The 23,771-nt window shown below is 38.3% G+C and overlaps 1 protein-coding gene across 22 annotated transcripts in view; it reads right to left on the reverse strand.

Annotated features, from left to right (window-relative positions):
* GTDC1 (glycosyltransferase like domain containing 1) overlaps window positions 1-23,771 on the reverse strand; it is a 427,409-nt gene that overhangs the window by 130,472 nt on the left and 273,166 nt on the right. The window lies entirely within an intron of this gene.

Here is a 23,771-nt window from a genome sequence, read left to right on the forward strand (position 1 = left end):
GTGTCTATATTTCTTATTGTAAGTGCACTCCTGACTGCCAGGCCAGGTAGAGGGCACGGTTTGGTAAGAGAGACTACAGAACAGGCACAGAAGTAACAGGAAGTAGTGGGGGACTTCAACCATGAGGACACCATCTGGAAGGCTTGCTTGGCAAAAACACAATATTGGATACATTCTTGACTCACTTTGCTAAGAGTTTAAGCTCTAAAAAGGCAGATGAAGCAAGTAGGGAAACTACTTTTCTGGACTTAAATCAGACAATTAGAGATGGAGGGGTGAGGAGGGGATGTGGAAATGATCAGGAACTTGAAAGAAAGCAGCCACTTAGCAGCATGAAACTCTTAGCAACAGAGGAAAAATATGGAGAGTAAATAGAATTTGGTATACGCAAATCTGAGAACAGATAGGTATTATCCCCCGGGAAAGATGGCGTGGGAAGTGCGGTATGAGTGCAGACCATGTGCATGCAGAACAAAGCTAAGAAGAGAAGGTCTTCGAACCCCCGGGGTCCTACAGTCAGGGAGTCTACCCGTTTTCTGCTGCTTGTTCCTTGTTCAAGAGGGTAGCATTGGGGTGAACGGCTATACTGAGGAAATCTCATTTTGGATCTTTCTACAGTAAATTGTATGAACAATGACCACTAGGTACCCACCAATGAAAGAGTCTAGGATTAGTCTTTTGATCCCTTACCAAGTGAGAACAGAGGCCTGGACATAGCAACGCCAGTCTGGCTTCTGGGCTTTCGATCCCCTCGCCCCAGCGAGGCTGGGTGTTTCATCCGCATGCACACACAGCACCGCACACCACTGCCTGGTGTGCCAGCCTCTAAGCTCCAAGGGTGATTCTATTCTGCTCATTTTTGTAGTGTGGCCCCTGGAACTGAAACAGTTAATCGTTTGTTTTCAAGTTGTTATTCGGAGACTTGTGGCCTGTGTCTTAGGCCACACTTTCTAGTTAAGGTTGCAAGACCATGAGAGATGCTGGTTGCTGGATGCCGTGCTCAGCTTGAGATCCCATCTCCTCCAAAAATTCTATGTGGAAATGGAAAAATAGCCCGACTAGTTTAATTGAGGTTGCTGATGATCCTCATTCCACCCTCCCGAAAGTACTATGCTTCATGTTTAAGGGGAGTTCAATTAAAGTCAATGTTATTCTCCGGGTTCCTGTTTTTCCTTTAAATTACCTGGTGCCAGAGCCACTGTTTTGTTTTGTTCTGTTTCATTTTTGTTTGAAGGGGAGGGAGTTGGAAATGACCACTTCAGTGACAGCCTGAAACAAATTCCCTTTTCTTGAGGTTGGTCTCTCAAGTACTTTCCCAACGTTCACTGACAAGAAAATTTATTCATTCTGATGTATAGCTTAGCCATAGCCTCTAGTCATCCGTAATAATAGATAGCACTGCAACCCTCAACAGAAATGGTTTTTAAGCTCCAATATAACAAAAATATTCTATACTTCTTAAAAGCACACATGAAATGGCTTTCATTTTCTTATTCAACAGATTATATACCTTAAAAATGCATTACATTTTAATCGCTGTTACAATTTAAATTTATAAAAAGGCTATAGCTATTTTATAATAAGAAACAATCACCAGTGAGTATCTATACGTCAAATGCAAAGAACATAATGGTTATCAATCCACAAGGGAACTTAATTTAAGTTAACACTTGACAGATGTTTAGAACCTTTGAGGCACATATCTGTCAAGTTTCAAAGAGGCCAATAATAATGGTGTAAGAAAAGTTTAAACATTTTCTTCATCAGAGCAGTTTCGAGAGAAGTATCAGCTTATAATCTAGTTAGAAATATTCCTCAACAAAATATGACATCAATTTAACTAGAGAATATTTATTCTGAAAATTCAGGTCCTTTTCCATCCATTCCAGAAAGTCTAATGTAGATTTGCTAAATGAAGCTGCAAAGAAATGGATATTTGAAAGTGAAGGGGACTCCCTAAATCACCTGGCCCTGTCTTATTTTGCTGCATCTCTGTATTAAACTAATACCAGGATTCCAGAGCATGTAATTTCCTGGTTAGTGGAAATCCCTCTAATCAGGATATTTAGAATTGCTGTCTCCTTTAACTGGACTCCTTTTGTATTGTATACAACGCAGAGGGAAATGCTATCATAACACTTCAATAGTTAAGTGACTTTATGAGAAAAATAGTTCCAAATGTTTCCTAAAACCCTCCAAACCGCACCAAAGAACATTATCGTAATATTATGTTTCCCCATTGCCTCCATTATTTAAACTTGCCTCTCTTGAAATGATACTTGGATGAGAAACTTAGGTTTATGTAATGTATAAATTGTTTCAAAAGGAAAAGCCTTGGCTGCATAATTATTATATATGTAGACATGCCAGATAATTTAATGTTTTCAATAGCTTTTCTTCATTAATTGACAGAAGAGTATACTTAACGCTTTTGGTTACTAGAGCTTTTGGGAGGACTTATTTTTGCATCTCTAACCTAAGCTCTCCAAACAGACATTGTAAAATTCTCCCAAGTTCAGTACTGAACACAAAAACATCATAAATAAGTACATATTACATCTAAAAGCTAGTTTTTGGCATAGGGCATATAACCCACATACACTGTATATCACAGCAAAGTAGCATAACAATGCATTTCAGTGAGCCTAGCATCAAAAAGAACCTTAATGGCAGGTTAACATCTGATTCAGCCCTATGATGCTCCGTCTGCAGCTATAAGCTTTCTGGGGGGTAATCACAGTTCATATAATGTTCAAACAATAGCCTTGAAGTAGAAGCAGCCCAAATGTCCATCAGTAAATAAATGAATACATAATGGTAGTAGCACAGACATACTCTGAAACACTATTCAGCCATAAAAAGGGACGGAGTATTGATACACAATGGCAGATGGGGGAGCTCTGAAAACATCATGCTAAAGGAAAAGTAGCAGGACACTAAAGTCACATGTATGATTCCATTTTGATGAATAGATAAATTCATAGAGACAGAACACAGACTGGTGGCCGCCAGGGCTGGGGCGAGGGAAGTATGGGAAGAAAGTGCTTAGAGGGGAAGAGGTTCCATTCTGGTGATGGAAATGTTCTGGAACCAGTCAGAAGTGAACTATTCACTTTAAGATGGTTATATTTCATGCTATATGAATTTCTTTTTTTTTTTTTAAGATTTTATTTATTTATTCATGAGAAACATGCAGAGAGAGAGGCAGGCTCCACGCAGGGAGCCCGATGCGGGACTCGATCCCAGGACCCCAGGATCATGCCCTGAGCCAAAGGCAGACGCTCAACTGCTGAGCCACCCATTATGCTATATGGATTTCATCTCAACATATTTTTGCAAAAAACTGAATAGAAGATATTTACCGCCTACTCGTAAGCAGCTGTCCTTCAGTGCTGATGGGAACATAATGGCATGGGCACTCTCTGTGTGTGCCCCCGTCCCCTCACCCTTCACTCCAGGCCTGGGAGGGGGTGTGCACCCAAACCAGAGGGCTCTGGGGATGGCAGCACATATGCCACACAAGCCAGAAGGAGATGTTCAGGGCTGCAGGGACGGGGCAAAAAACAAACAAACAAATGCCCTTGGGCCACTCTGTTCTGATTTAAACTTTGAAGAACTGTTCTTCTGAAATTGTACATACAGTATTCCACAGACACATGTTTCAGATAACCATCTCAAACTGTAATATAACACTCATCAATGACTAAGGAAAACAATTTTCTACTTTATTATCAGACCTTTTTAGACATATGTAATACATTCAGGCAAAAAGAGAAAAGGATTCTGGAATTTTGGCAATTTGATAAAATGGATATAGAAATCTCCTTAGAACAACTCAACGGTTCAGTTCTCATTAAAAGCCTTTCTGTAACACAACGCTTCGACTGCTAGATGATTTTAGAAGAAAAATATGCCACTGCTTCCATTTGAGAAAAAGTATAGACTTGAAATTAGAAGCAACTGGCTCCAATCTTAACTCTGTCACTCACTGTGTGACCTTGGTAAAAAAAGAAAAAAAAAAAAAAGGTCTCTCTAAGCCTCAGTTTCTTTATCAGGAGAATGTTGATAATACCTCCACTTCTGTGAATTAAATTATAATGGCTATGCCTGACATGTGGCAAGTGCTCAAGAAATGTCTTTTCTTGACCTCTTTCTCCAGTAAAAAATATTTATTTATTTATTTATTTATTTATTTATTTATTCATTCATTCATTCATTGTTGGGAACATCATATAAACTCTATAAGCAGGAATGATTATACTGTGGCAGGGATTTCTCCCTCCTACTTTGAGTCATTTCATAGCATTTGATCTATACATCTAAATTGAGGAGTGGAGAGGGGGGCAGGTAATTAGATAGCAAATGGTTTGGAAAGCGTCCTTAAAAGATTTTGTGCTTGGGTAAATTAAGAGTCTAAGAGTTCCACCCCATAGTTATGATGACATAGCCATGACATAGTTACGGTGACATAGGAGGCACAGCGATGTATCCCATCCCAGGTAGAGAGAAAGCTTGCTCCTCTGTAAGTAGGTATTAGTTCTACAAATGTCTTGCTTCTCCAACAGTTTAAAAACAAGAATATAACTCTCCCTACACCTGTAGAACATTTAAAAACATGAGATAAAGTGTTGTGGTTTCCTTTTAAGCAATTTAGCCATTATTGGGTACTTGTACAAAAATAAGAAGCAACTGCAGAGAACCGAAGACTGCATGCAATGGAACATTTAAAAGAATTAAGAGATACTGTTCATGCTCTCTGAGGAACTTACGGTGTGGGGGCAATATCAGCAACGAGACTTGAAAATACACACTTTCATAAAGACTTGAAAAACGATGGCTATTTTTTCCTGTTGATGTACCATACAAACAGATTTAACCTGATGCTATGTAGGAAACTTAACCTCAATAGAAATTAAATTCAAATTAAATTAAAAATCAAGAATGTTGGGATGCCTGGGTGGCTCAGTTGGTTAAGCATCTGCCTTCAGCTCAGGTCATGATCTCAGGGTTCTGGGATCGAGCGCCCCTTGTTGGGGCTCCTTGATCAGCGGGGAGTCTGCTTCTCCCTCACCCTTCCTCAGCTCATGCTCTCTCTCTCTCAAATAAATAATAAATAAAATCTTTAAAAAAAAAGGAATGGGGTGTGGATTTTGTATTATTTTTTTTTAAAGTATGAAGGAACTTAAGATAGAAAGAGACCATTTATGTGACAGTAAAGAAAACATAGTAAAGAATATTTGGTTTTACTTACCTTGTGTGAAAAAAAAATCATCCTTCTTCCTGGCATTTATGTAACTTTTGACTTTGGGGACTGCACAATTAAAATTTTTATAGAACCACAGAATTGAGATTGTAGAGGAGCCAGATAAATTATTTAATTTTACTCCCTCTTTTTAAAGTAGGGAGCCAAAGGTCTAAAACACATGTTTTCTTAAAGGGTATTCCAGAAAATACTAATTCCTCAGGATTTTGATAAATGCTCTATGAGTTCAAAGCATCATCATCATCATCATCATCATCATCATCATCATCACCATCTATGGTTAAATATTAAGTTTTGGAAAAGTTAGATTAAATAAAGATTAGATTAAATAAATTTAGAGATATTTACTTATTTCGGGGATTCTCAGACTTGAATAAGAATATGCTTTGTGACTATTTATAGGGAGAAAAAATATGCAGCTACCCCTTGTACTCTCCCTTCTTTTTTTTTTTTTTTTTTTTAAAAGGAGCATTTCATGGAACTACATGTAGAGAACACATTTTAGGGAACACTACCCTAGAAAATATAACTCAAAGATATGACTGTGAGCTTTGCCTCTGTCAAGGGATTAGAACTATGTCTTCAAGCTTTTGGGCTAGGGAGTCTTCTACTATCATTATTCTGACCCAATAATGGAAAATAAAAATGCATTTTCCAAGAAATATTCACAAATCAAATATGCCATTTGCTTACAGACCTGGGGAGTAATGCCACCATGTCCTTGATATCATCCCATATGGCCACAATCCTGTCCTAGTTTCTGTTTGGGTCACTCCTATTTTTAAGTGGAGGTTTACAGGGACCAGAAAGGCAAAGAAGCAATAGTGAGTGCTGTAACATTCATTTCCAATACACTGATCAGTGTTGGCCTTGGTTTTCTTAAACTTCTTTCAATTGACATGGCTTGCTTATTTTTTTAAAACTAAATTTTTTTTTTTAATTTTTATTTATTCATGATAGGCACACAGTGAGAGAGAGAGAGGCAGAGACACAGGCAGAGGGAGAAGCAGGCTCCATGCACCGGGAGCCTGACGTGGGATTCGATCCCGGATCTCCAGGATCGCGCCCTGGGCCAAAGGCAGGCGCCAAACCGCTGCGCCACCCAGGGATCCCCTTGCTTATTTTTTTAAAGTTGACTCAGTAGCCTTGTTAGAAACGTGTACTTTGGAAACCATTTGATGAAATGTCATTGAAGCTACTTGTGTACTTCTGGAAAACTATGGCTGACTTGCTGAGAACCTGGTCTACTTTAAGAAATATATGCCATTCAGAGTGATAAAAATAGGGGCTATGTATTCTCAATAGCTAATAGCAAAGGCTTATACAAGAAATATGTCCCCTTCACTTGCATGGACTCCTTTTTTTCTTTAAATATCCCGCAAAAGAAAGGAATAAAAGTTGACTTTTGGAATACTTTTAAAGTATTCTTAAAGTTCAAAGCAGAAAATGCCCATATTCAGTTTCAACTTTACATGCTTATGTGTGCAAATGCACATCCATATGTGTATGGCAGCAGTGGTAACTGTATCACACTCAGGATACAACAAATTCTCATGGTTATTGTTCTAAAGAAACTGTGGCCTCACGATTGTTCTATTTGACTATCACTTGTTTCTGCGTGAGTTAATTTGCACTTGACATTGTTCATTTATTTCACTAGACTTATGCCACTTTCTAAAAGAAGAAAACAATGTTACTTTTTTTTTCCTGTTTGCCCTACTTGGAGGTTTAGGGCTCCAAGTTGTTTTTTTAAGGACACGCTCCTCTCATCTACTGTATATACTAAAAGCATCTATGCCAGTAAGCTATATATGTCACTAAGACCCTAAAAGTTCATGGCTGTAAAGATAACAGGATCTTGCAGTAAGGTGTCAGAAAATCCAATAACTGGAATGAAAGAAAAGAAACAGAAAGAAACATGGGATGGAGCAAAGTAAGAGTTTATGAGGAAAGAAGCTTAAGTAGGTGAAAATCTAGAATCCCAAGCAGGAGGGACAGAAAAAGGAGACTTCAAAGAAAGGACTCAGTTATCAGATGATGGCAAGAACTCAAACCCAAATACTGACACACCTGTCAGTGGCTCAAAGCTCCTTAACCAACACAGAGAACACAGGATGTGACTCAGACAGTGAGACAGATTTATCATTATTTTTCATTTTGCTAAAAGAAATACACTGTAATAACTTCTCTCTTCCAAAATGGACTCCAATTGGGTTGGTATCATTGGAAACATGTGAGTACATTTTTGGTCTCTGGAGGTGGTCACGTGCTTTTTTTTTCTATTCAATCATTCATTCATTGACTATGCCAGATACTGTCACTGCCCTTGGGAATTTCACAATCTATTATAATAAATATGCCCCAAATTACTAAATTTGGGGGTTGAGACATTTTAACTCATAACCTGAAGTTAGAGTTCAAAAGACTAAGTGTGATGACTAAGTTGAGTAATATCTTAGGTCACAATAACTACTAAAGCCGGTTTTCTTGGGTGGTTCCTAAATCATTAGCGGAGGACATTTCTCAAAATATTTTAAGAAATAACATCAGTAGTGAAATAACTCTAGTTTTGTGAGAGCACAGTTTGAAAAGTAATGCTCATCTGAATGAATAACTCGAGAAAAATATTCTGTAACTATCTGCTGTATACAAATAGTATACGACATGCTTTTCTAATGAAGCTGTATAAAGCATAACCCATGCTGTTAGAACACTTATGTCCCAAGAGAAAATAGTTACAGTGAACCATAATATAAGACAGACTCTAAGCACCATATCTATTCTTACTACTAGCAAATCTCCTTAGTGTCTTGTATTTGGCATTTTTCTGTGGATATAGTGATAAACAAGATGTGGCCATGACTTCAAGGAGTTCACGATCTAGTGAAGTAAATAAAAGAGGTGAAAAGGAGAGTTTTAGTGTTGTGAAATGAGGGCTAGGATCAGAGTGGGTCCAGAGCCTGCTGGAGCATGGAACCAATTTAGAGGAGGCTTCTTAGGGGCTCTGTAGGATAAGTGAGAGTGAGCCCTGGAGGGGAGGTAGGATGTAGTTCAGGCAGATGAGGGAATATATGGGGAGGTGGAGACAAGAAGGACCTGTCTGGGAGTGTCGTTCCCCAGGGCAAGATTTGTGTGTATATGGGGACCTGGGATAAAAGTGCTAGGAAAAAAGAGACTGGCGAGATAATCACAAAGGCTACATAATATGCCCTGCTATGGAGTGAGGCCTTTGTTGAGATGGCAAGAATGCCACAAATGACCCTCTATGTGAGTTCATAGAGGAGATGCCTTTTGGCCGGTATGTTTTTTGCAGGGAAGCTTTCAACAGAATGAATGACACTTCAGGATAGGCGGCCTACGGGGTGGAGAAAAAAAAAAAAAAAAAAGAACAACAACTAAGGGCTAGGCTGCAATATTAGGCACTGGGGTTAATATTAGACAAAGTACAGAGGAAAGAGGTAAGTCCAGCTTGAAGAAAGGGACAATGGTAAGAAAGAAGTGAGATAAGATGAGAGAGATTGTGGACATGCTAAGGAGCTTAAATGTTATTCCACCGGCCAGTGGGAGAGCTTAAACCCGGATGAACAGAAAATAGTAGCATTATTTACAGGAAAAACCACACAGAACAAGAACAAACGATGTTTGCAATGCAAAAGCAGAGACAGAAAGAGGAAGAGAAGCTGGTCTTTAAAAGAACATGAAGAGTTTGGTTTTGGTCTTGTGTCATGGATTCATCATAGTCCCTAAGATCACAAGGATTGAAAAGAGAACTTGAACTCACCATCTCCTTTTGGTGAGTCTTGCCTGGCCTGACAGTTTGCAGAAAAAGCCACTTGTCCACTCAAACATCTATTCAGATGGCCAATGGGTTTCATAAAGGCATCCCAATGCCTAACTTGGGATAAGGGCTTCTAAGCGGGCACCTGGGTGGCTCTGTGGTTGAATGTCTGCTTTCAGCTCAGGTCATGATTTTGGGGTCCTGAGATTGAGTCCCACATAAGGCTCCCCTTGGGAAGCCTGCTTCTCCCTCTGCCTATGTCTATGTCTCTCATGAATAAATAAGTAAAAAAAAAAAAAATTCTAAGCACGGTCAGCCCAGCCTTTTTAGGTCACCTGAGGAAAGCATCTGTCCTTCCTAACCTTTCTTATTTTCTCTAATGGGATATAGTTGGACATCTCACTCATTCATTTTTGAAATGAACCACAGAGTCCATACTGAGTAGAGTCTTTGAAGTGTGTCAATCTGTATGGGTGTGAATATATGTATGCTCAACCAAGGAGATGAGTAAAGTCTCATTAGAAAATATGTAGTAAACAGGTTCTTTCTGAAAGTAGCCCAGCAAGGTAAAGGTCTTAGGCCAGCATCTTTTTGTTGTCACTTTCTGGCTAACTAACCAATAGTCCTAAATCCTCTACTTTGTTATCAGTTACCAGAGAAGCAAGTCATTTGAGAGAGGTTGCTTAAAATTAATTGAACTTGCCTTGATTTTTGTAGATGGTATGAAACCACATTTCTACAGCACTATCTGGAATGACATTGCTTCAGGAAAAAGGACAATGGCTGTGAAAACCTTTTAGTGTACGCTACCTGTCAAATCTGTGAACTGAGCCCCAGGATCATATCAGTTTTGTTGGAGCAGTGGTATTTGCTAAGTTATAGCAGGAGACAGGCTTTTTAAAAAATATTTTTCCTTTTGGATACTCAGATCAAAAGAAAGGTGTACACTTTATTTTTAATCCCATTACTTCACATGAGCCTGGACAGAACATCAAAGACAAGGTATGCAGGTTTAACCATTAGCACCAACATAATCCAAAGTTGAAAATCTCTTCCAGATAGCTACCTCACTTTGAAATAGACCACATTTGTGTTATTCAGAGTCAATATTACTCTCTACTATGTTTTAATTTTCACTGTACTTAAAAAAAATATCCAAGGTATGTGATTTTGCCTTACAGCATCAAGCATACGTTTGTAGGGCAATCTAATATTATTAGAATAAATGCAATTCACATCTACTTTTTTTTTTTAATTGGCTCAGACGTCCATCTCAATTTCATGAAAGGGAAGAAAGTGAATGAAATGCAGTTGCAAATCGCATTTGAGGAGGGCAATGCTTCTCCACATCTGAAGTCTATTGAAAGCTCATGAGTAAGAACTTGGGGAACAAATCCTTTCTGTTCAAAAGATGTGTCAGTAGAGAAATTCTTAGAAAATAGCACACAATTCATCAGAAATCACACATTTCTTTTCCAAACCAGATAATAAAAGAAAGTTGCAGTTTTGAATTCTTTCCAAGGAGAACTAAATATAAGTATATAAAATAAATTCATAAGGGTTTTTGCATTAGAAAATGTACCATAAACAGTGGAGAGAGATTTTTAAAAAAGTACTTAACAACTAGATATCTGGGCACAACCATCAGATTGTACAACGGCGAAGTAACTGGTACAGATGTACTGGTATATGGTCCTGGCTTCAAAAACATCCACAAGTCTCAGATGGAATGAAGCTGATTTTGTGCAAATATGCAGTGGTTCCCTTGAGATTTCCCAGTAACATCATTATCATCATCACACCAGCAAGAGCAAATGCTCATTAAGCTTCTAGCACTTGTAGTGTCCTATCTCAAACCTCTGGGAATACAAAGAGGTATACACGTGTGAGATGGCACCTATGCCTTCACGATTCATTCACAGGGGAGACAGATTGTGGTGTATATCTAACTACATACAATAAATAAACCACAAAGCAACCTATGCTTAGTGCTAAAGAGTGTCCACAAATGTTGGAGAAATTGTAAAGGGGCAGATCTAGCTCAGGACCAGGAGAAAATGGAAGTTATATCTCATGGAGAAGGGAGAAGCTGATGTAGACTTAAAGGAAGTATGGTCTGATCTCAGATAAGAATTGAGAAGAAAAAGGGCAATTTAGGAAAAAAGAGAACCGAATGCCTATTACCAGAAGTGTGTGTGTGTGTGTGTGTATGTGTGTGTTGTGTATGTGTGTGTTGAGTGTGTGAAATTAAATTACCCTCAATTTAATCTTCTTAGCACTTGCCTTTTAATTTACCAATGAGGAAATTGAGGCTCAGGGAGATTAAATAATTTATATCCATACATATATTAAATGGTAGATTCTATATCTGAATCCATTTTTAGTCTATCTACAGTCATGCTCTTTCCACAATAGTATGACCAGAAAGTAGAAGGCTAGGAGTAAAATGCGAAAGTAGAGAGAAAAGTAGATGATATACTTGGAGAAGCACGAATGTATCCGCTGGAGTTCACAGAGGGGAAAAGTGAAAGAGGAGTCGGGCAGGGAGGGAATGTGTGGCTTCAGGCGGCAGGCTGAGAAATGGGCTTTCACTTGTAAGCAGGAGAAACTAAAGACTTTAATGTAATGGGCTTGTACTGGGCAATATTTTAGAAAGGTTAATGTAGCCATAGTGCATAGGAAAGCTTAGACGTGGAGCAAAAGGTAAGAGGTGAAGTCTAGAAGCCCAGCAAGGTATAACAGAAGACTGTTAAGCTCCCCAGGCTTTATTATGTTAGTTCCCACAAGAAGTGAAGAGAGAGCCAGCTGTGAGACACATTTTCTAACCAGTTATGATACACAGTCACTGCTGATTTCACAACTTTGAAATCACCAAGTCTGACGGTAGTTTGGACTATTTTAACATGTTCACATGGAATGTCTAGAGATGAGACCATCTACTGAGCATGGACATGAGGGGCTGTCCTCTATGTTAACACATGGGGAATCATAACCAATCTTTATGACCAGGCTCCCCACATGGACTTCAACAGGCAACTGAAGGACACTACGAAATCAAAATATTCAATTCAACCCAGGACCAACGGGCTTGATATTGAAAAATAAAAGCCCCTGTTAATCTTATTGATAGATGGAATTTCCATATTTGGACAGAATAAAATATTAGCTAAACAAGAAATGGTAAAGTTTAACAAACTAAGGATTGTTTTGCTTTTCATTATTTTGTTGTTGTTTTCCATTATGGGTTTCAGTTGAAGGGTAGACAGATAGGATCCATTATTGTATCAAAAATCTATTTCTACTCTTACAGCAGGTTTAAATTAGATGAAACGTAAAACCATCTTTCTAAATATGAATGCTAAGACTGCATAATATGACACAGCATACTTCAAGAAGAAAAGGCACCCAGAGAGCTTCGATGACTCTTCAGCTTTGAGGTAAGTGAGCTTGAGTCTTTTTAAAACCTGACAAGATCATATAATTAGAAAAGTAAGTAGAAAAGGCTAAAGAGAGAAGGTTTTTCTTAGAATAGTGTCCAGTTAAGTCTCATTAAATATTATTGAAAATAGTCAACTCTTGGGGTCCTCCACCATAATTAGAGCAAGAGAGAAAGAAAGACACAAGGTGGGGGTTGGGGGGAAAGGTAGATAGAGAGAAAGGAACTAAGTGCTTTCATATATTCATTTTCTTTTGAGGAATTTAACACTCCTTTTGAAAACACTCTAACATGAGCCACTATCTATTATTTAATATTTGTCTTGTCTGTAGTTTCTCTCTGTGAGCAGGTTTAATCACAGAGGTAGCCTGTCTCAGGATTATAATAAATCAAAAGTCTAGATCATCTGGAAAAAGAGATGTTCAAAAACCAGGGCTGATACAGATGACTTGAGATAAGAGATCCATCCTGAAAGTGCTACCCAAAGGCAGTGGGGAGAGTGCCTACAGTGAGAATGAAGGCAAAGGCAGGACTCATGCTATGTGTAGAAGATGTCTTTCTTCTTTATGCTGTTATAAGCCACTGACAAGATTTATGTCAATTTCGAGCTCACCTTTTTGAAATTCATGATGAAATCATCATGCAAAGATTTTTAAAAAGATTTATTTATTTATTTGAGAGAGGGGGAGAACACATGTGTGAGCAGGGGGAGAGGGTCAGAGGGAGAAAGAATCCTCAAGCAGGCTCCCTGCTGAGCACGGAGCCCAATGTGGGACTCGATCCCAGACCCTGAGATCATGACCTGAGTAAAAATCTAGAGTTGGAAGTTTACCAGACTGAGCCACCTGGGATCTCATTGTGCAAAGATTTTAGAATCCTACAAATTCTCTAATTTGAGATAGAATTTATTTCTAGATTTCTAGAATGCCAGTTGGATTCTATTCCTCATTTCATTGAATAGTTTCCTGACAACTGCTGTCACTGTCATATCTATATTCTATGACTTCATGTAAATTTCCAGTTTCATTTTTTTGGTCATATATTTGATATGTATTTCATTATAAAGATTAAAGATAATTATGAAGAAAGGAAAATGTTCAGGAAGCTACATATGGAGTATTGATCACCTGCAATTATCTGGCTTATGTATATTCTAGTAGCTAATTGGACATTAAAGTGGTTTTATGTCATTCTCTATAATAAGACTAAGATTTTTGTTCTACTTTTGTGAGGCCATTCACCTGTTTGTGCCAAACTACCTTCCTTGGTAGAGAGACAATGAAGCACTTAATCCTTCTATTCAAAGCATGGCAGCAGTAAGACAGAAAGAAATTAACTACCTAACTGAAAACTGTGGTTCTTGGGAAACTTCAAGGATTTTAATAACAAGACTTGTCAGGATTCCTTTTGCATAGACACTATACTATCTCTATAAATGCCTGAATGAATATCCATATTCAGAGGGGAAAGCAAGCAGTTAGACCAGTTTAACATGTTTTGTAAATTAACGATGACAGCAACATGTGCAAGTGGGTATTTGCTGCTATTTAATAACATTTTATGGTAGCACCGTTCCAGAGTTGTTTATTATTATCATTATTACTATTATTATTATATCATCATCATTAGAAAGAGATCATTATAAGGAAATTGACATTTGCTTTTCATTTTGAAAATATATTTCACATTCTTGAACTTAACCTGATGTGCCATCAAGAGATGGAAAACCCATCCGTTATCACTCACTCAACAGTGCAAAGCAATTGTAACTTATGGAAGGTTATCTCTTAACTATTAAAGGAAATACCAAATCATTCTATGCCATTGGATTAATTCCTGGGAAGTTCATTGAGTCCTTGAAGAATGAAATAGGCTGATGTTTCAGACCAGATGATAGAATGCTATTTCTCACATTGGTTTGAAATCTATTTTAACACAGTGAAGACACGAAGTATGTACTAAATGCCCAGTGGATGCCTCATCAGATTAGTTGCTGAAAAGAAATAATACAAAGGCCCCAGGGAGTCAATAAACTAATGTGAAGCTAGATGTACATACCTCAAACAGCTAGGGAGTAACATAATATGTTATGTAGCCAAGTGATGAACTGAGTGATTAATATACATGGACTATAGGAATTCAGAGAGGAGAACGAATAGAGGAGGATGGTTACACGCTGAATATAGAAAATGGGCCTTTCTCTTCCTTTCTTTCCTTGCGAATATTCAGTCACTGAACAAATATTTGTTGAGCCCTTACTATATGTTAGGAGCAGTGGCAAACAAGGTAGAGAGAGTCCTGTGGTGTCTACAGGCTATTTGAGGGTAGTGGAGCTGTGTGTATTTAGTAAACCAATAATTACTATTGGTTTACTAGATAAATTATCACGATTAAGATTAGTAAGAAATTAAATTTATACACAGAACATAAATGCAGTTTTAACATATGCCACAGGAAATGTTATGCTTCTTTTAAATAATCCAAATAGCCCGAAGTCCCATGATTTAACTTTATTTCATTAGTTGTTGACTGTGATGCTAGTTCCATGGTATAAAGGAGTGCCATAATCTCCTGGTTCCCATCATCTAAGCCCTTATATTGTCACATCCCTAAGATCCCCAATCCCTGCTGCTCTCTGCAAATGGATGCTTGCCTGCTACCCCCCACAACACACACCACACAGAGTTCTTATCCGTGATACCCATTTTCACATAGAAACATCTACTTTGTAACTCCTAGTTAAAGTGATGGGGTAGCTAAATCTTCAGAAGAAAGTGAAGAGACAGTTTGCCTACTGGTGTTAGCATTTGCTGTAGCTATTCCTGGCACTGGGCAACACATGTTTTTAATAAACTTGTAAAAACAGTGTAGATCTAGCTGTAAATATGTTTTGCTTGGTAATGTAGGCTGAATATAATGATTAGATTGACAGTTGTTGGGTTTTTCCCCCCTTTAAAAATCACAGTAAAATACAAAGAGAAATAGTTTGAATGATGAGGCCCAAGACAGTATCATGATACCAACGCTGTGTTGATAATTATTGTTTATGACAACAGTCAATTTACAGTAAAAACATGCTGCTGTTTTCCTTGTTCACAGCATTACACGTTTTGTTTAGTCTCTTAGAAATATCCAGCTCTATGTGAAGTAGCCTGTATCTATAATTAGAACTAGGCCACACAATCAGATGCCTGTCAATATAGTGGTAAGCAGCTAAAAAACAGAATAAAATTTGAAGATCCTGATACATGACTTGGAGAAACTGTTCTTTGAAATCATGTTTCTTTTGATCTTCAGTGTTATCAATAAAATGCAAAGGCCACAAAAAGATATACAAAGAATTGGTAAAAATATATACATAATAACTAAAATAGTAAGTCATCTAATAGGACATTAACCATCGGTGAGTTAAATCCAAACTTGGTATAATGTCATTTAAAAACTTTGTACCGAGATATTCAATAGAAACTTTATGAGATTTTAAATTTCATTTTCTAGGACTAAAAGACATAGTCTATGTAGATGCACTTATTATCACTTACTTGTCAAAAGGTTCTTTTTTAATAGCTAAATAATTAATGTGGCACACCCATTCAGAATACAGTCCCATTGACGGTCAGCAGCCCAGTATTGTTTGGTGGTAAAATATGAGAGACCCATATCTCCTAGATTTGGAATATCTGGACCAAAAATTATATTTAGTACATCCAGAGGAATTCACATAGGTGGATAAAAAGAATTAATCCATCTATTTACTAAGGATATGGCAGGTGCATAAGAAATTTAAATATCACCATGGGTAATGTAGACATGGAAGAGAAGGAAGAAACAAAGATTTATAAAACAAAATGCTCTGCTCTAGAACCCCACAATCTAGATTGAACATGTACAGACAGCCACAGATCTATATATCTTATCAATAATAATAGTAATAATAATAATGTCTAGATTTGCAATTCAGTCCTAATCAAAGTTAATGCTGATTAATTTCGCTGTCATACTTTTGTTTTTCTGTTGAGAAAACAGAACTGCTAAGAGATCTTTTTAAAGTTAACTACGTAGCGAGAACAAGGCAAACTGTTAGAACACGAACAACTACTTTCAAATTTTATATAGGCTGTCAAGAGAAAAATGTTCTGCATGTCCCCAAAGGAAAGCAGTAAGAACAATGAAGGAAGCTATAAGGAGAGAGATTTTGGCTCCGGGGAGAAATGAATTCTAATAATCAGAGTTGTCCAAAAATAAGTCAACCAGTTTAGTAGGTAATGAGTTCGCTACTATTGCATGAAGCAAGTATTGGCTCTCTTCTCCTTGGCGGGGATGGTATAGAAAGTACTGAAATAGTTGAGAGGGGATGCCTGTATGATTCAATGGATTAAGTGTTAGTAATAATGATGATGGTAACGGTGATGGATTTCCAAAACATACAACTTGAAATCTGAGACCAAAAGGGCAACTGATTTTTTAAAAACCCACTTTTCCTTTATTCTTTTAAAAATGATTATAACTGAGTTTTAACAGTTTACCTAACTTTTACCGGAATCTATAAATCTTTCCCCCAAATCAACTGACATCTTATTTTTTGTGAGTAGTCAGCTGCAGTGGTAAGGCTGGTTCATTTTTCCTTTTAGTCAAGCCCACTCGTGGGTCCGCCCCCCACCACACATGGTCTATTTTGTATTCACTGTTTCAAAGTATACATATTATTTTTCAGCTTTGGGGTTTTTTTTTTAGTCTTTTTTTTTTTCCAGGTAACTATGTCGTGGTCAACTCTCTGATCAGTAAATATGAACCTATTTCATCCTTTTTAACAATGGCATATGCGGCATTCCACTGAATGTACATATCATAATCTATACGAACAGATATCGAGGTTGCTTCTAAAATATTACTTCAAAAATAATGCACAAGATTGCCATCATCCTTTTACATTCATCTTCATGTTATGCCAGCATATCTTTAGGAAAGACAACTATACCCGGGATATCAGGTCATAAAGCATGCACATTACACATTTCGATAGAAACTGCCAAGCTGGCTCATAGTTGTAACAACGCCCTAGTAACCAGGTAGGAAATCCCCCTTCCAATAACTCCACACCTTCCTGATCATTACCTTGAACAAGGTATTATGAGAGGATCATGAAAGTTGCACAAAAGAACATGCTGTTTCTCCCCATAATCTAGTTGGTGCGATTTTAAAAAAATGCACATAAATACACACAATAATAGTAATACAAACTGGAATAAAAAAGTTGTTGAGACAGAAAATGCTACACGGGGAAGTACAGACCACTGTGAGGTTTGGGAAGGATTGGAACAGAGTTGTGAAGAGCCAGATGGGTCCTGAAGGAAAAAGAAAAGGTGGAGGCACATCTCAGTAGGAGGGCACACCTTCCAGTGCTGGGGTGAGATCACCTAAGGGACAGCAGAAGATCTCAGGAGGGGAAACCGACTCACACTTTATTTTCTCCCACACTGTCTTCCTTTTCTTCCTGTCACTTACAACTACCCCAAATTACCTATAGTTATACATTATATGTGACCTGTTCACTTATTAGCGGTGTCCTCCCTGCCCCAAAGGGGTGGTTGGTTGTTGTGTTCGCTGCTGAGTCTCTAGAAGCTGAGCCCTGCCAGCCCATGGTAGATGCTCAGGAAATGAGTTTGTTGAGGAACAAAGGTCAATGTCATGCTGACATCACTAAGAGGAATCGGAAATGGCAGGTTAGAGAGTGGGTTTACAGGATTTTAGTGGCAATGGGTTGTGAAGTGGTGAAACGCAGTGGTGTTTGTGGAAACTTAACCTGGTTTTGTTATGCAAGAAGGACTGGTCCCGTGGCAGAAGTGTAAGGCGAGCAAGATTATTCCAGTCCTGCAGGGGTCAAGAAAACAAACCTGAGAGTGAGTGCAAAGAATATCCTGAAGGGAAGAGTAAAGGCTTGGTGACAAAATGACTAATGAGGGCTACCAAAGAAGTCAGTGCTTAAATTGTGCATATTTTATATTAAACACTGCACGTACATTTATTTAATCCTGTGGGATAGGTATTATTATCCAAATTTTTTTTTAAAAAGGAAACTAAGATCCAGAAAGGTTAAGCAGCTCACTCAAAGTCACACAGCTAGTTAAGACCCTCCAGCTGGAATCATTCCTAACTCTATGTCTGTAAAGCTTGTACTCGTCCCCTTATTTTACAAGGAATACACATGGGCTCTTGGCATAGGGGAGATGATTCTGGTCATGCGATGATACTGCACATACATATTCATGTCCAAACTCTGGTTATTCCCAAGAAAAAAGAAAATGATCAAGTGTGTGCTAGGTCAGTGTTTTCATGACCAAATCAATTTAGTGGGTCATGATCAGCATTTTAAAAAGAAATGAAATAGATAACATAAAGAGAAAAGAAAACATTAAAATGAATCACTTGCAGTATTGTTTCAGGAGACCTGTGTTTCAGATATATAGGCATGTTTGGCTGAAAGCTTCGTTACAGTATCTTGGATGTGAAAGAGGCATCAGAGTTTACAGATCCTCACTGCAACCTGGTGTTTCCATTTTTGTTTTCAGAATGAAGAAGCTGAGGTTCAGAGTGGCAGAGCCAGGACTTGAAACCAGGGCTTCTGAATCCCAACAACAGGCTCCTCTTTCCAGGACAGTAGCTCCATATCATCAAAATGGGAAACCAGGTTCAACAGAGGCGCTCCGTTTTGGACTTCATTTAACCAAAGCCAGGCTGAGAGGGTCTGTAAGCTTTTTGCCAGCCAGTGTGCACAGAAACATTAAGGCTATCTTGTTTTGTTTCAAGAAATTAGAAGAAAAGGAACCCTTTTAGGTAGAGCTATACTCTAGACAATCTTCCAAAAAATGATGTTAAAACAAAATCTCCCTGCCCAGGCTCAGATCCTTAGAAGAGATGAAAAAAGAAGCCCCGTGATCTGAAGACCCCGCACAGAGATTCTTGGCTTGTGTTCTAATACATATATTTATGAAAGGAAAATTAGAAAGGAATTCCATATGCCTACTGACTTCTAGAGCCTCCCAGAATGTTAGAACCAATAGGTGCCTTAGAGATTATTTAGTCCACTCTTAGATTACAGAAGAGTCTGCCACAGAAGCCCAGAGAGGTTAAGTAAGTGAACCCAAAGTCACTGAGCTATTGAGTAGCAAGGTCCCCAAGAACAAAGTCTTGCTAATAACACTCTGATTCTTTGATAAATCAGTTTTTTTCAAGATATGTTAAAAAGGTAGAGATTTAGGTCAATAAGGAGTTGGGTGAGAGGGTTTTTGCCTTTGTTACTAAAAGGTTGATGATGATCTCTGGAGGTCTGACCTGGCTTGGGCTATGGGGCTCACACAGCCTTTGGATCTCAACTAGTCCTGACTCCTGCCCATTGGCACTGCACTGAGCTCAGCTGGTCTGGGACCAGTAACCCAGTTGTGGCCTGAGATGTACCCCCCTGCCCCAACACAAGATGCCAGCACTTACCCCAGGGTTAGTAGCGCCATTCATTGACCCTTCCCTGTATGATTTCCTCTAAAGCCAAATTCTTTCATGAGCTCATAATGTTGACAAGTATCGTACCCATTGATCAAACAGATTGAAAATAATATAAATTTTAAAGATATTGCCTTATAATAAATATCTGTCTCTGGAGGCTATTGTTTAATAAGAGATATTAAAATTAAAAAAAAAAAACTGGCTCCTAAAGGCATGAAACTACATCCAACTTATGTTTGATGTTCTGTAACTAAGAAACAACTTTTGAAAAGGAAGAAGATAAAAAATGAACTTGGGCTAGCAGAGAAGATGCCAAATTTCAGTCCCTTGAGCTGTGAAAACCTTCCAATCAAGTCTGTAAATGAGGTAGAGGAGGATTCATGCATTGCTAAATATTTATTGTTGCTAAGTTTTGTCACTGTTAATACATAGGTAATGGATGGCTTTTTGTCCTTTGAAGTCAAACATCACCACTTCAGGGGTGACAAGCATTCACCTCCCTGACATGGACACATATGCACATGTCCAGGCACACACACACATACACAGACACAACCCTCTTGGAGTTTTATCTTCCAAAACCTATGATTCATATGGGCTTTTTAAGAAAAAAAAAAAAAAAAGAGGAAGAAGGAAAAGATGATTAGCTTTCATTTTTCATCCTGTGTCGGATATTTTACTCAGAAAAATGCATAGCTTCTGTGGCCCTTTTGTTCTTATCTCAGGATTTGTGAGGAAGTCAAGGTAATTGTGTGAAGCAAATCAGGAAACACGGCCATGGCGAGGCAGAGAGACAGGGGCATTCACTGGAACTGCTCACAAGGGCAGGGCCAGTCCTAAAGGAACAGATTCATCTGCAGGAGGCGGACAAGTGGGCACAGACTTGGGATATATCAGCTACCCGACTGCCCCCTACCCTTGGAACAGGAACTATTATGAAGGTCTAACTACAAATTTATGATTACTCTAGATCTTAAGGCAGTCATGCCTGGGACATTAGAGAGACCTGGAATCTCAACTTCATCAAATATAAATGGATGAAGTTCACCAGGTGGTAGCAAGGAACGAGGCATACATGGAATGGCTAGAATTAGATTTAGCACCCAGACATTTCAGGATTAACTACTGGCTTCACCACTTACTAGGTTTGTGACCCCAGGCAAGTAAGTTACCTCAATGTTCTGCACCTCAATTTGGCATTTGCTTCCGAGGGTTGTTTTGAAGATCAAATTAGTCAATACACATCAAATTCTTCAGGTAGCTCCTGATCCACAGGAAGGCGCTATTACTGTGTAAGTATTATACTTAGATATACTTTACTACACTCTAGTTTTATGATGCCATGTTTAAAGGGAATAACCAGGACTCAATTTCAGCTGATGCTGGAATTTTGCCATTTCCTCCCAATTTTTTTCAGGAAAAGTCATAAATTTGTACTTTTATGTGAAATATCAAGGCTTTTAAATGTGGAGAACTAATTCAGGTTTGATATTTTTGAACAACCGTGTGACCTACATAAAACACATCTACAAACTGCATGAATCATGAGACCTGCCAGTAAACGGTGGTGGCCAATCAAACCACACAAAACTTCAGAGTCGCTGGCCCCTCTCCTACATCATTCTTTTCCATAGCATTCTTCACTATCTCACCTACATTTGGCTTATCTTATGCCTTTCTTCCCATCACACAAGAATGGAAATCCCTTGGGGTAAAGATTTTAGTTTGTTTTGTTTGTAGCTATGTCCCTAAATCCTAGAACACCATGGTATACAACAAATGCTCAACAGGATTTGAATGAATAAACGGTCATCTCTAAATCTAAATCTTCATTCTTCCCAGCTAAAAGGAAGGAATGTGAGCAGACTGGGCCACATGAGGATGAGGAGAGTGGAGTCTATGAGTTCAAGCTTTAGGGTGAATTGTGGTTTTTCCAGAGGGAGCCCAGCAGGCCTGGCTTTGAGAATCTATTAGAAAAAATAGGGTAAGTAAAATGTCGCAGAAGTAGCAGTGCTGAAGAATCCAAGGACTTTTCAAAATACTTAACAGAACCATCACAAGTGTCTTTCAATAAAACATTTTGTAATGGCAAAACAATCCCAATCTCTCTCTCTCAAGACATTTTTAACAAGGTGAATTTCATATATTAAGATGGTTTAACTTCCATCTGGAGATATATCCCAAATTATACCTTCGTGTAATACCTGAACAAAGGCAGTTAGAGTCCATTTCTAATAATGATCCTAAAGCATCTACACTGCCTACAAATTGTTTTTAAATAGCAAGGTGAGCATGACATTGAATTTCCCTATATGACTAGAGAAACATAAAATGTACGTGTGTATATGTTGCCACTTAAGGTAAATCAATTGGCTATATGGTAGTTAAATTGCTAGAAATAATAAATTTATAAAACCTACTTTCAATATATTAGAAATATTTCTTGGACAATTCCATCCATCCATTCATTCTTTTATTTTTTTATTTTTATTTTATTTTTTTTATGATAGTCACAGAGAGAGAGAGAGACAGAGGCAGAGACATAGGCAGAGGGAGAAGCAGGCCTCATGCACCGGGAGTCCGATGTGGGATTCGATTCCGGGTCTCCAGGATCGCGCCCTGGGCCAAAGGCAGGCGCCAAACCGCTGCGCCACCCAGGGATCCCCTCCATTCATTCTTTTAAACCCTGCTGTCCTTCCTATTTTAAACTAACACTACTGTTATTCATCAAGTGACTGAGAGGCCAAAATGTGTCAAAGACAAGATGCCAAGGGTAAACAAGACATACAACTCTTGCCCTTATGGAGCATGCAGTCTCCTACGGGGACCAAACATTAGATAAATGCTCAAAAGATCCGGACACTCCTGACTGCTCATGGCCCCCATGGCCCAGTCCTAGGGCCTAGCAACGTCCTCCTCACCTTCAACTCCACATGCCAGTGCTTCCCTCACTTACTTTCAGTTTGACCGACGTGGGTTTCATCTAACCAGTAACAGTGCTATGTTGATTTTTTAAAGCTTTAATAATTACAGGAGAATTATAATATTTTTCCAGATTTCTCAAATGAATTTTTTCCAGGATTCAGTATTTGGAAAGACCTAAATTTCCCAGTAAGTGCTAGGAAGAAATTGAAATGCAAACTCTATTCATGGACCACAGTGAATAGTGAGGATCTAAGATGAACAAAAACATTGTCCAGAGAGAGCAGACTACCAAAGATCAATGAGAAGATGCTAAAAAAGAACTCTAGAGAGAAAGCCTGGAAGGAAAACAAACAAACAAACTAGAAATGCTTCCTCCCATTCTCCTTTTTAGGCTTCCCCTCTTCCAGGACCCACTGGTCCCTTGGACTTTGATCTTTGATCTTTCACTCTATGTATTTTGCTTGGAGTTTCAAATCCAAATGTCAATATAGGTCAACCAGATAACATAAATAGGTGAAATGGGTTAGTCTGGGCACTCTGGCAAAACAAAACAAAACCAAAAACAAAAAAAACAACTCTAATATCAGTAGGTATAATCCTTTCTCAAGCCGGCATATTGTTGCTATCCTAGAATGCAGGCCGCAATATCATTACGTGTAGATATTACATGAAAGCCACGAGTTTTACATATTGGTTCAAACAAAAGCTAATATATATATATACACATATATATATGTGTGTATTTCAATGAAATAAAGTCTAAATAACACCAGTTTCTAGCTTCTATTTTATATTGTGACAAGTTTACAAATCTTTACTTTTGGCTCCAACACTCTCCGGAGCTCTAATATATAAATTCATCCTCTGAC

This window comes from Canis lupus, chromosome 20, assembly GCF_048164855.1.
Source record: "Canis lupus baileyi chromosome 20, mCanLup2.hap1, whole genome shotgun sequence".
In the NCBI taxonomy this organism is placed as follows: domain Eukaryota; kingdom Metazoa; phylum Chordata; class Mammalia; order Carnivora; family Canidae; genus Canis; species Canis lupus.